Raw genomic sequence first — 13357 nt, 5'->3', positions numbered from 1 at the left:
AGCAAGTGCTCTTCCACTGAGTCATATCCCAGTCCAAAAAGACAATCTTAGAAGCAATGTGAGCTGTCAGAAATAACCTCTTTGCTTAAAACTCAAGAATCTCCACCCTTTTACTCCACCTTTAAGGTCAAAAAGAACACTACTGAAAGAACATCCCACCAAGCATCTTTCCTTATTGTTAGTCTATAGTCAATTTATGGTTAAAAAAAATGAGAACAAAACAATAACAATAAATAAAAATTAAAAATATAAATTACTTTTACCAAACAAAAATGCAAATGATCAAATAATGGCTCACACATGTCAGCATCAACCTGTGAAGCAGTTACCCCTTTGAGCAAAAGAGATGGAAGAACCTTGTGCTCTCCATGCAAAAGCAATCCATCAAACAGAGTGGGCTGAGAGACAGAACTGGAGACACGGTTGCAAAAATGTTCTGGATAAGGGCACTAGGAGAAGAAAATGATGCATATGATGTATTCACATGAGGATGCTGAGAGCTTCAGACGTATTTCTTGAGAAGGTGATCCCCATACCCCAAAACCTAACAGGTATGTTTCTGAAACCAAAATCTTCCAAGTTATCCCAGAGAATACAGCAGTTGCATGCACAGCTGATCCTTCTGTCTAAACCTGTCATGGTCTGAAGGCTTACCTCCCAGGTGGGATGCTAAAAACTCACAAATGCAGGGCTGGGATTGTGGCTCAGAGGTAGAGCGCTCGCCTAGCATGCGTGAGGCACTGGGTTCGATCCTCAGCACCACATAAAATAAAGATATTGTGTCCACCTATAATTAAAAAATAAATATTTTTTAAAACTCACCAATGCACAGTTGACACATGCAGTCCATTTGCTACTCAGTCATTATCCCCAGGAAGCAAGCCAAACCCCCAGGCCTGGACAGTAGAGTTCCTTAGGCCTGCCTCCGATGATTGCTTTATGCCTCTGTATATGTTACTTGGTGTCTGTTATGGTCTAGATATGGGATATCCACCAAGATTTCATGTGTGAGACAAGGCAAGAATGTTCAGAGGTGAAATGATTAGATAATGAGAGGTGGGATCTAATTGGTGGATTCATCCACTAATATGGATTAACTGGGTGGTAACTGGAGATCTGTAGGGTGTAGCTGGAGGAGATAAGTCGCTGGAGGTATGCCTTGTGGGTTTATATTTTGTCTCTCTGCTTCCAGATTGCCATGACCTGAGCTGCTTTCCTCCTCCACACCCTTCCACCATGATACTCTGCCTCACCTTGGGCCCAAAGCTGTGTTATCAGATGACCATGGGCCAAAATAAACTTTTCCTCCTCTAGGTTGTTCTTGTAGCTACACTGGTCACAGTAACACAGAAGATGACTCAACCACCTCTCTTGAGACTTAGTTTCTTAACCGGTAAAATGCAGGCAATATTACCTGCCTCCCAGGGCTATTGTAAGAATTGAGTAAAATAAACTGTTCAACAGAAGCCCTTGCTGAGAATGGAAACTCCATAAATCAGTGTCCTTATTAAAATCATTAACTGTTAAAAGTCCATTACTTAAAAAATTGTCTGGCACATGGTAAATACCCAGTACACACCGGTTAAATAAATGCATGAACAAACAAGCAATCGAGTGAGTAGAAAGCTCACAGTGGTGGTGGTGGTGGTGGTGCTGGTGAACGTGAAAGGAAGAACCGTGTTGGCTGCAGTCCAAGTCTCTGTGTCAGAAGCTATTTGATCCTTTTATTTAAAATACACCACCCCACATGTGGTCACTGCCCATCAAGCATTTCTTCTGCAAGCTCCCCAGCCCTTCTCACAGAGTGATCCCCATTCCAGGCTGCTTCAGTCTCAGAGGACGCCTAAGCAGCAACCTTTGCTTCTTCAGCACCAAGGGGGATACTGCAAAGTCCCTGCACTGGTGCTGGCCACTGGCGCCCGCCTCCTGCACCACAGGGGCTGTGAATCTACGTCTCACAGCTCAAACTTCTGTTCTTCTTTTGAAACTTTCCCTGAGATGAAGCCTGTGCATAGTGACTCCAGGGTGTTAGAAAACGCATCTCTCTCAAATGCTGCTGAAGAAAGCAGAGTCCAGTAGGCCCAGTTTAAACTCAATACTTAGTTTGGGTTGATGCAGACAAATCTACACAAATCCTAAACATAACAAAACGCACAACTAAATACACTGTGTTAGTAGCTTTGCTTCTGCCACCTCACCTCTGTCAGGAAGGAATGTCGGGGAGCCTACAGGGCCTCCGCAGGAACGCTTTTCCCTAAAATTATGTACCAATTTTTTGGGGGTGGGGGAGATTACAGACATGTACCACTGTAAATGGCTATGCACCCCTTTGGTGGACCTGTACTATACCATCATTAAGATGCTCCTGAGCACTCAATGGCTGTTTTAAATGAGAACAAAATAAAGAGAAAAAATAGATCTGTGACATTTTTAAAAGCAAAGTGGAGATGTCTTCAGAATCAGTTAAAGTCAACTTTAAGAAAACTCAAAAAACAATACTAACATGGTTATGTCTTGCTTTAAGGCCATAAAAAAATCTGAATTCCATAACATAAGCTTTTCTATGTGTTTCTAAGACATCAAATGTGCAAAAATATCTTAAAGGAGTCAATTGTCATGGAAATGAGAGGTTTTATGGCATAAATATTTACAAAGTTATAACTTATATTACATACAAGCAAGCTCCAATAATTTAACCATTACTTTTGCAAGAATGAGCAAATATAAAGTGACACAAAAATCAAGATTTAATTAAAACTTTTCATGAAAGCTTTCCCTTATTGTGTTTTTTTCCCCTGTAGGCTATTCCATCCAAATTAAATATAATTTGACAATTCATAATGAATGATAGTGCAGAACATCTTAAATTTTGAAATTTAAAAGAAGGCTTTATAATAAGTAATTGGTGGTATTTTAAGTAAATGAGAAATGTGTATGTAAAAAAGAAACCTACAGAAATGAGTTTCAGATAAGTTAAAATAAAAATTTTGGTAGAAAAAAATCATTCAGAAAATATGCTTGTAAAATCCTGGCTTATAAATATTATCCACTAGATACATTTGTTTACAACATTTTTGAAGGATTACACTGGAACAGTTAAGAAAGTACAAGTAATCTGCCTGGATCTTAATGTAACTCTCAGTTGGCTCACAGTACTTTCCTTTACTGACTGAAGCTGCTTATGCTGAAAGGTTTCTAATAAGTTTAATTCTCAGAATAATTGAATCCAAGTTTCTAAAGAGATCAGAGAGGTCACCTATTAAGCCCAACCTTCCTTCTAATTTGAGAACCTCCTACAGCATCCCGACAGATGGGCCACTCTCTTTTACTTAAATACCCTGAATGAAGGGTGGTTCGAAGCTTTGTTAGAGATTAAATCACCATTTGGTGAAATAACCAGTTGGTAGAGGGGAACTCCCTCCTGCAGCATTAACCAGTCATTCTAGAACTTCCGTTCATCAATTTCATTCTTTCTGCCATTGTCAACACCCGTCCTGCTCCCTCTTCCACCCAACCACCCTCCACACAACCCAAGGCACCATCCCTGGATTTTCCAGCTCTCTCCTGCCCGGCTCTGCACCCTTGGCTCTCCCTCACCAGGAAGCAGAATCAGTCTTGTAAAGCAAAACAAAGGAAGAGAGCCAGACCATGCCCTTCCCTAGAAACCAGGAGGCACGTAGAGCAGAGTGCTGAGCCTTCAGATGGTGGCCCATGAGGCATAGAGTCCATGCTCTTGCTTACGGAACCCTGAGTTTGAAGCCATGGAATCCAGGGAGGACTGAGGTCCCCTGGAGGAGGCAGAACGGAACCCAGTTCCAGGGTCCACTCAGGTATACAAATTACAGACTGTTCCCATTTCACAAGCCAGTAGGCCCAACAGCTGACATCAGGGAAGGCAAAGACGCTGTTCTGCCAGGCAACGTTCTCCAAGAGCAGAGGACTGAGGGAAAGGGCACGTGGTCTGAAGGCAGAGGGAACATTACTCTCCCACCTGAATACCTCTAGGGCCACTAAAAATGAGTGTGTGAAGCAGGCCCGAGTACTGCAGCCTTAGGGCCCACAAACCACTTGTCTGCAAATTACACTTTTACCAGAGTGATACACACACCAGTGCTCTCTCCTATCTTTCTTAAAATAAGAAATTCTGGAAATAGTTTTCCCACTACTGATACAGAGATCCGTATTTTTTCTTTCCAGCTTTCTTCTAAGATAGAACAAAACAAGTGAAAGAAAAATGGCGACCGATGCTTGCTGCTGGACAGATTGGCCCACGTGTGAGCAACAGAGAGCCAGGAGCTACCCAGCCCCAGCTGTTCTCAGCTTCCTGGGAGGCAGAACCCACCGTGCCAGATGACTCACCTTTTTCTTGTTGTTTTGTTTTGTTTTGGTACTGGGGATTGAACCCAGGGGTGCTTTACCTCTAAGCCACATCCCTAGCCCTTTTTATTTTTTATTTTGAGATAGGCACTGAATTGTTTGGGGCCTGCCTCACTAAGTTGCTGAGGCTGGCTTTGAACTTGTGATCTTCCTTGTCTCAGTCTCCTAAATTGCTGGGATTCCAAATGTCTACAACCATAGTTGGTCAGACGGATCACATTTTTAAGAAACACTGAAAATGCTGCTTTTAGGTAAAGTTTTTAGTTTTTAATTGTAGTTAACTAAATTAAATTTTCTTAACATGCTTGTTGTCAAGGATGCATTTTGCAGGCCAAACACAAGTTATCCATAGCCCAGAACCAGATGGAAGCCCATCAGTCTACAACCTCTCATGAAAATAACAAAGCACAAACAGGAAAATTTTCCATCTTGAAAAATATTTTCAATGAAAACAATTCATCGTCCCAACTCCCTGACTTAACAAAGCTTGGTTCTGACCCTCTAAGAACATACACCTCCACTTGACTAAGGTGACCAGATATGCAGGCATGGTTTGGGAGAGGAGCCATTCATAGAGAAGAGGCATTGTAAAGGACTGTAAGAGCCAGGCCCTCCACCTTCCTGGTGAATGGAGGGGCCTCTCTGCAGAGCTCTTGATCTCCAGCAAACCAGCCTCCAGACACCACTGTACTGAAAACTTCAATTCCTGCACAAGGCCACCCCCACTTCTCCACAGCTCTGTAAGAAAGTCCAGTTGGCCTCCCTCTGTGCTGCCCATGGCTCCTATGTGTTCCTCAACAGCAGCAGCCCAAGCACACAGCATGGTTCCTGTTCCCTCTCACAGGTGTCCTCCCAAGTGCTTCAACATAGGAAGAGGCCCCCCACAAAGTTCACTGCACCACTAGGTACGGAGGGGACACCATTTCCACACCTCCCTCCAGATATCAATGGACAGCATAAATATAAGGTCTGGAGAGAAGCAAAGGCACACTTTGCAGCTGTCAGGCGTACAGCGCCAGAAGTGTGACACATTTTCATATTTAATTCTTATCGTATTCCACTGTGATTTGTGTTTTTATCACTAATTTGCAGAAGAAGAAGCTGAGGCCTTGGAACTTATTTGCTGAAGACCACAAAACTACTACAACTGAAAAACTCAAACCAAGTCTGTCTGATAGCAAGACAACAGTATTGCTATACACATAGAAAATGACGTATGTGCTATCAGTGGTATTGTTATAACTTATTGACAGTATAATGAATATGATCAAATCTGTTCTTTCAGCTGATCCCAGGAACAGACTGTTGTTTTCAATGCAAGATAAATTTTCCACACAAATGCATTGGCTTTTTAAAAAATATTTTTAGTTGTAGATGAACACAATAACTTAAGTTAGATTGAGTCTTTTGAATTCTCATCTATGTCATCTCCTGGTTTAGTGACCCTAGGCAGTTTATTTAACCTGTTGGTGCCTCAATTTCTTTTATGTGGTGCTGAGGATTGAATGCAGTGCTTCACACATGCTAGACAAGCCCTCTACCACAGAGCCACAACCCCAGGCCTGAATTGACTTTTGATGAACAGTACCCAGATATAATTTTTTAAACCCAGTTGACATATTAAATATATAAAGCTCTAAGTACTAGTAAATATAAAAAAATCATGTCACACATACATTAACATATTTAATCCTAATCACTTTTAGGAGAAAAATATTTGTATTACACCCATTTTAATAAGAAGAAACTGAGGCACCAACAGGTTAAATAAACTGCCTAGGGTCACTAAACCAGGAGATGACATAGATGAGAATTCAAAAGACTCAATCTAACTCCAAATAAATCTAGACTTGAGGCTCTTCATTAAAATATAAACATCTTTCCAAGTCTAATTAGATATCTCTTTATTAGCCCAATGCAGTGATCAAAAAGGTCAGTCAACCCACAAGTTACCAATTATCATCAATATTTCTAGCTTTCATAGGTACTATATTTGCAAATACCCAGGAACGTTAGACATCTTCCTGTTTAGAGGTAACGTAATGTCAGACTCAGTAAGAATCTGCTCAGGTTTGGTGCCCCGTTGCCACAGCATCCTCAATGACAAGCACGGAGGTATCCACACTGGCCTTCCTCAGTCAAAAAGCAGTTAACAGCTACTCAGGAATGTGGCAATCCATCAGGGGCAGAGACTGACACAGACTCTTACCGCCTTTGAGACACGCGGGGCCTTCAACTTACCCACAGAGGAGGTGTAGACAGAGCACACTTAGGGCACTCATTCATTCATTCCTCCATGCAGAACCAGCTGGCGGAGGAGCAATCTTTGTCATTCAAATACACAGTCCTGGCAAGAGAAAATAAACACACAGAAGGAGTGAGAAACAATTTCTCAAAATTAGAATTTTGTAATTAAAGCTCAATTTCTCAGCACTCTGCTATATCTTGGACTTGATACAAAAAGAGGGGGTCTAAAAGAGAAATCAAAGGGCAAGTGATTGACTATAAAGAAAACAAAGGGATCTTCCCACATCCTAAGTGAAGAAGCAGATTTACTGCTTCATCCCATCCCTTCACATTAATAAATAGACCTATATGGAGGAAAGAGAGGGCAAGCGAGAGAGGAAAGACACACACAGAACAGGCATGAGAGGGAGAAAACAGGCAGACAGGAGAGATAATAAAGAGAGAGTCAGGTAAATAAAAAAGAGATAGCTATCCACAGGCAGGTGATAGGCAGATAAATGATAGACTGATAAGTTAGACAGACAGGCAGGCAGGCAGGCAGGCAGGGAGTGCCTACCATGATCAGGCCACTACTCCAAGAGCTAGCTGGAAATATAAACGTGAATAAGAAAGTCTCTGCTCCCATGAGCTTCATTCAAATGGGGAAAAGCAGTCAAAATAAATAGAAGGGAAAAAATATGGGAAAAAAAAAAACAGAGTGAAATATGCAGTGTAGAGACAGATGGGTAATAAGAGTGACAAATGACTAATTTAAATTGGAAGATCAGGAAATGGCTCTCTGAGATAGCAAGTAGGCCAAGGTAGGGAAAAGATTCCTCCGCCTCCACCTCCCACACACAGAAAGACCAGCCAAGGCCCCAGTAAGAACCAGCATGTCTTCAACAGTTATCATGGATTCTGGAGCAGAATCCAAATGCAAATGAGTGGTATCCAAGGAGCAAGTTTCATTACTCATTAAACAGGTCTAAGTCCTCTCAGATTATGGAGAACAATACCTCCTCCCTATGTTTGATCTGCTCCCCAGGGACGTGTGCATGGGCCCATTAATCAACACACCAGACAGTGCTTCCTTTTTTTTTTTTTTTTTTTTTTAATTGTTTAAATGTGAAACAGATTGCTGTCAGTGAGAGGGGCTTATCTTTTTATAAGGTATAATATCAAGTCTGAGGCATACACAAGATAGAGATGGAGCATTTCTTGTCCAAAATGCTTGGGACCAGAAATGTTTTAGATTTCAGAGTTTTTCAACTCTTAAGAATATTTGCTTGGATGGTATCAGGTGAGCATACCTGTTTCAAAAATTCAAAATCCCAAATGATCCCAAACCCAAAACTTCTTGAGTACATACATGATGATCAAAAAGTTCGGATTTTAGAGTTTATCCGATTTTGGATGTATGGATTGGGGTGCTCACGCTGTACCTCATGAGGGCAGTCCTGATGTGCTGTGCAGCCACAGTCCTTGATAGAGCATTCTGACATTGGAACCGCAGATGGACATGGGTATGCACACCAAAGCTTCCGTACAACCAGCTGAGTGATTATTTAGATGGACTGAACTCCTAGTCTCTTTAACTATAAAATGGAAATGATACTACCTACTGACAGTGTTCTTATAAGTATTTAATGGAATAACGCATGAAAAGTACTTAATAAAGCGGGTGAGTCATGTGAAATGTTCAGAACAGCAATAAACCACCCCTGGACTCTGATTACACATAGTTGCTGCTGGGATCTCCTTGGTGACCACAAGCTGTGCAACACACCTATACAGCCAGACGCGGCGGAGGTGTGATTTTCACTTATCGCATCTGACTGTCAGAACCCTGTGGACCTTTTAAAACCACCTAATTCCCAGACTGGGGCTGTAGCTCAGTGGTAGAGCTCTTGCCTCGCACACATGAGGCCCTGGGTTCAATCCTCAGCACCACATAAAAATAATAAAAATAAAGATATTGTGTCCATCTGCAACTAAAAAAAAATATTTTTAAAACAATTAGAAACCACCTAATTCCCTCACCCTACAGGTGAGAACTGAAAGTCACAAAAGAGCCTGATCTGCACACCATGACACAATTAGAGAAAAAATTCAGAAATCTGATATATCCAGTCAAGAACACCTCAGAAGAAAATATCTCACATTGACAAGAAATTTTAATTCACTTTATTAATTCAGTAAAGACAAAATATCTTTAGGTTGTAAGAGTCCATCTACATACATCACTGATAATATTTGGAAAATCAAGAACTGTCATATTTTACTGATGGCCTGATATTTATTTACGAACCAAAAATCTATAAAATAGAAGATCTACCACATTTTAATTTTTCCAGTGATGATAATATTGTCTTAAGCATGTTATATGATAGAGCTTCCACGTACTCCTTCTGAATGCCTTGCCATTTCGTGACTCTTCCTTTACATACACTGTTCCCTACTGGGAATGTCTCCCTAGAGGACTCCCAATCACTTGAGAGCCAGCTTAAGGGCTCCCCTCCTCCCCCAAACTCAGGGTCGTCCTTCCTCCACCTCCCCGCCCCATCCAACAGAGGCAAGTCCTACGATGCTGTTTCACTTGTTTCTCTCCTTTACCCAATTTTAATTGTTTGGAAAGTGAAGGGCTCCTCTGAGTCTGTTCACCTAGTGTCTAGCACGGCTCCTTACGTGAGCTCCTTATTAGCTCATTAATAAGTACAGAATAAACGGGTCGATGGAAGAACTGATCGTCAAACTGCTCTCAGGACATGATTTCACTTTAGACTAGCCTGCTTTTCCATCCCATCACCACCCCCTAGGTTAAAAGTAAAGGGAAAGTTGCGGTTTACCTACTAATCATGTAGGATTGAAGAGATTTTAGTCAGGATTATAGAATTTGCTTAGGGAACATTGACTTCAACCCCATTCATTTCGTGGATGAAGAAAGCGAGGCCCAGAAAAGATCCATTTGACCTGTCACATAGGGAGTGGGAAAGAACTGGGACTCAGTTCTCCAAACAATGATATCAGTTCTGTCCCCAGTGTGACAAAAGAGTGGCTGCCAAGAGTATCCCTCTGTGAATCCCAGACTCTTCCTCACAATCTCTCCACATTCCTTACGCATCCTTCTGTCACACAGACACAACTGTCACCTGGTTGTCTATGATCCACTGCACCAAATGTAGATGGGGTATAGCTGCCAATGAAGGCCATGTGTGAAGGGGAATTAGCCATGAAAAGGGGCAGCAGTGTCTCACGACCATGTGATCTATGAGATGCAAGGAAGTGCCAGGTAAATACATCTGTAATAACACTCCAGCCATTCCACGCACTTAGTTATAAGAGCATCCTTATGCCTAGAGCAGCAAGCAGACACCAGGTTTAAACAGTTATTCATTGATATGTGTCACTTATGCCAGGCAGACCTGGAAGCCCAAGTGGCTGCTTGCCACCACGAAACCACTGCAAGTCAACATGATCACACCTTACATTTTTCTCCCTTTTTTGTTTTTTTCTTTTTTGGGGGACGGGGTACTAGGCATTGAACCCAGAGGCACTTTACCACTGAGCTACATCCCCAGCCCTTTTTATTTTGAGACAGGGTCTCATTAGGTGGCTTAGGCTCTCACTAAGTTGCTGAGGACCTAAAGCCCTCCTGAGCCACTGGGATTACAGGCAGTCTCCACCACACCTGGCTCCCCGTGAAGTTTTCTGAGATGAAAAGGGGTTAGATTTTTATAATGTTCAAGATTCTGTCCCCACGCCCTCCCCCAAAGCTGTGGCCCACTCCTTCAGCTACATCACAAAGTATAAAAGTTAAATTTTTAAGAAGGTAAGACCATCCCTAAAGAACTGCTATACTAGTCATTCCATAAGCTGTCAAAGCCTGGACCAAGTTCAGAGGCCCCGAGTCTGCAGAACTTCCACTGTCAGGCAAGAGCAAGAGCCCACAGCAGCCAGCACAACTGACCACAGTGACCTGTCAGAGTTGACGGAGAAGAGAATGGTCAGGTGCCTACTTCACCTGTGTCCTTAAGACCTGTTCTCTCCTACCTTGCCCCCAACTAGGCAAAAAAGAACAATTCTCACTGAGATATTTCACTCTGAGATTCACACCTTCTTCAAGATATATCCTCTTTGCAATCAGCATCTCCTGGAATTTAAAAAAAAAAAAAAAAACAAACTCATATTTCTGGGTCACTTCAGCCTTGTTACCAGCTGGGCAGCTTCTCAATGCTAGAGACTCAAAACAACATGGTATGTGGGACCCATTCCAGGCCTGGGAGTGAGAAAGACCACTCTGGCTGCCATTAACCCCTCCTATGACCCAGGTCTGTTGGGTCTAACTGAGTGACTGAGCACCTCCAGAATCTCCACCCTCAGGAATGATTTAGTATCTCAGGGCCTTTAGAGACTCAGGGACATAATGAACCAAACTCTGCAACTGAGTCCCGAGCATTTGGTAAGACGACAGCATGACGTGCCGTCCACTGTCCATGACAGTCCCCACCTGTCTCTCCCACCAACACTAGCACAGTGTTCCTGCACAAAAAGCCAGGGGATCAGATGTTTCCCTCCACAAAGGGAGACCGAGGAGTCCCCCAGTGGACTACAGAATGTGAGAGAAACTGCCCTTCGTGACAAAGAGATGACTCATTACAATGATAATAGCAAGTTTCAGTCTATCCTCCCCATCTATATACATGGAGCCCAGTACCGACTACTTACTGTAAATTGTTACAACGGGGCCCTTGTCATGAAATGGCTCATGTGAAACATGAACAGCTGGAGGCAGAACAAGGTGTATCCATTAGGTCCGTCCACTGTATTCCCTATGGTAGGGTCACATCAGCCAACTGAGCTTCTATTTACAATAAGTCTTCCCGGGATTCCCACAAGGGTTCGTGTATCCAGAGATAAAATTCAAGGGTGCAAAAGTTAGCACACTGTGGCTTGAGCACCTATGTACAGGGTTTACTGAGTTAATTCAATTCAATTCAAGAAGTACTTGCTGAACAATTATTGTGTTCAAGGCACTATGCTGAGTGTTGGGATATAAAGGTGCCTGAGAGCTTGCCTAAGGTTTTGCACAGACTGTGAACAAATAAGCCATCTGTCACTTCAGCCATCAGCCTGGATTATGGTCCAGGGGGGTAAGATGCTGTTGGAACTACCCCTGTCCCAGTCTTCAAGTAGACTCAAACATGAGAATAATAAAACCGCACAACAAAAACTGCCCACATTCAGTGCCCTTGGAAGATCAGAATGGGTCTTTCCTCACTAGGATCCTATGAATGTTTTTGAAGTGTTCTACGAATCCTGTGACACTCCTCTTCTGGAGGGGGTGGGCAGTCTGTGCTCCTTCCCTGGGAGCTGCATCAACCTTCAGTACAGCCATGATGTAACCCTGGGGACTGTCAGGCCTGGGTCAAGAAGTGTGCACTTGGGTGCTTGCCTTGAAGCCCCAAGGCTTCCTATCTAGCATCAGATTCAGTTTCCTTCAATGCTGGGACCCACCTGCCACCTTCCACCACATTTTCCAGCACATGAGCACATACTTCTAAGAATCTCATCCGATCCCTTGTTGAGACAAAAGACATCAATGGAGCACTGGTGTCTGAATTTCAGCTTCTAGATGAGGGAAAGCCCTCAACTACCTGGTTGAGAGAACTCAGTGGGTGATGGGAAATGACCCTCTCCACTAGAGAACCGTGGTGATGCCTTATCACTTCCAAATGGACGGTGGCATCCAAGCCTCCCACCCTAGAAGTACACACATTTAGTTTTATGTCGTGTTTATAACACATACCCCCACACGCAGCAGCATGCTAGACCTGTGGAAAACAGGGATGAGGCCCAAAATCCCTTTTACATGAGATGCTTACAACTGCACGGAGCCCGAGCGGTAAATCCCAGCCTCCCTCTTCCTCCTGTGCTGCCACCATTTTGCCCATCTCCATTTCTATTTTTATCCCTGTTGATACTGAAAACCACCCCATCATCATTCCAAGCATCTTTTCAAAGAGGGAAGAAAAGGGAAATGAGATTCAGAAGCAAATGTAACTGGGTGCTTGTGTGGAGGCGGAGGGGGTGTCACAAAGCAGCGGGGCGTCTCCCTGACGTGTCCTTCCACAGTCTCTCTATTCCTCACCTCCTGAGCTTTGTCAACACAGTGCCAGGCATAGCAAGGCTCCCTCGGTGACAGGCAAAGTACCCGTCTTCACAGCTACAGGAGCTCCGGGAGAGGCGGGGACGAGGCCCCCTCCCGGTGGGAACAGCCTGGTTTTTACACTCGTGTTTTCTTTACACCATTTTCAGGCTGAGCCAAGTGCTCCTTTTCAACACTGAAGAAGCCTAAGAATGAAAGAGGAGGGCAAATGAGACCCAGGAGGAATCGTCACATATCTCATGAGCACCACACAGCAGCTCACCAAGGCAGCCTCCCAGCTGAATGAAACACAAGCCAGAGGTCTGTCCATCTTGAAGCAGGAAACACATCTGTCAGGTGAGCATCAGAAGATGCAGGTATGGGGCTGGGGTGGTGGCTCAATGGTACAGCGTCTGCCTACCATGTGTGAGGCACTGGGTTTGATCCTCAGCACCACACAAAAATAAATAAATAAAGGAAAAGTATTGTGTCCATCTACAACTAAAAATTAAAAAAAAAAAAAAAACGTTAAAAAATAAAATTAAAAAAAAAAAAACACAGGTATGAGGCAAACTCAAACACTTCTGTATCGGGGAGTGTGTTCAAACC

The 13357-nt window shown here is 43.1% G+C and overlaps 1 protein-coding gene across 1 annotated transcript in view; it reads right to left on the bottom strand.

Annotated features, from left to right (window-relative positions):
• The window catches only part of TIAM2 (TIAM Rac1 associated GEF 2), a 320913-nt gene that overhangs the window by 122092 nt on the left and 185464 nt on the right, over positions 1 to 13357 (bottom strand). The window contains 1 exon segment of the mRNA XM_081294660.1: positions 6619 to 6724. The gene's annotated coding sequence lies outside the window, so the exon portion shown is untranslated.

This window comes from Spermophilus citellus (genome assembly GCF_964194105.1).
Source record: "Spermophilus citellus genome assembly, chromosome: 5".
In the NCBI taxonomy this organism is placed as follows: domain Eukaryota; kingdom Metazoa; phylum Chordata; class Mammalia; order Rodentia; family Sciuridae; genus Spermophilus; species Spermophilus citellus.
This window is presented reverse-complemented; position numbering and strand designations above follow the sequence as displayed.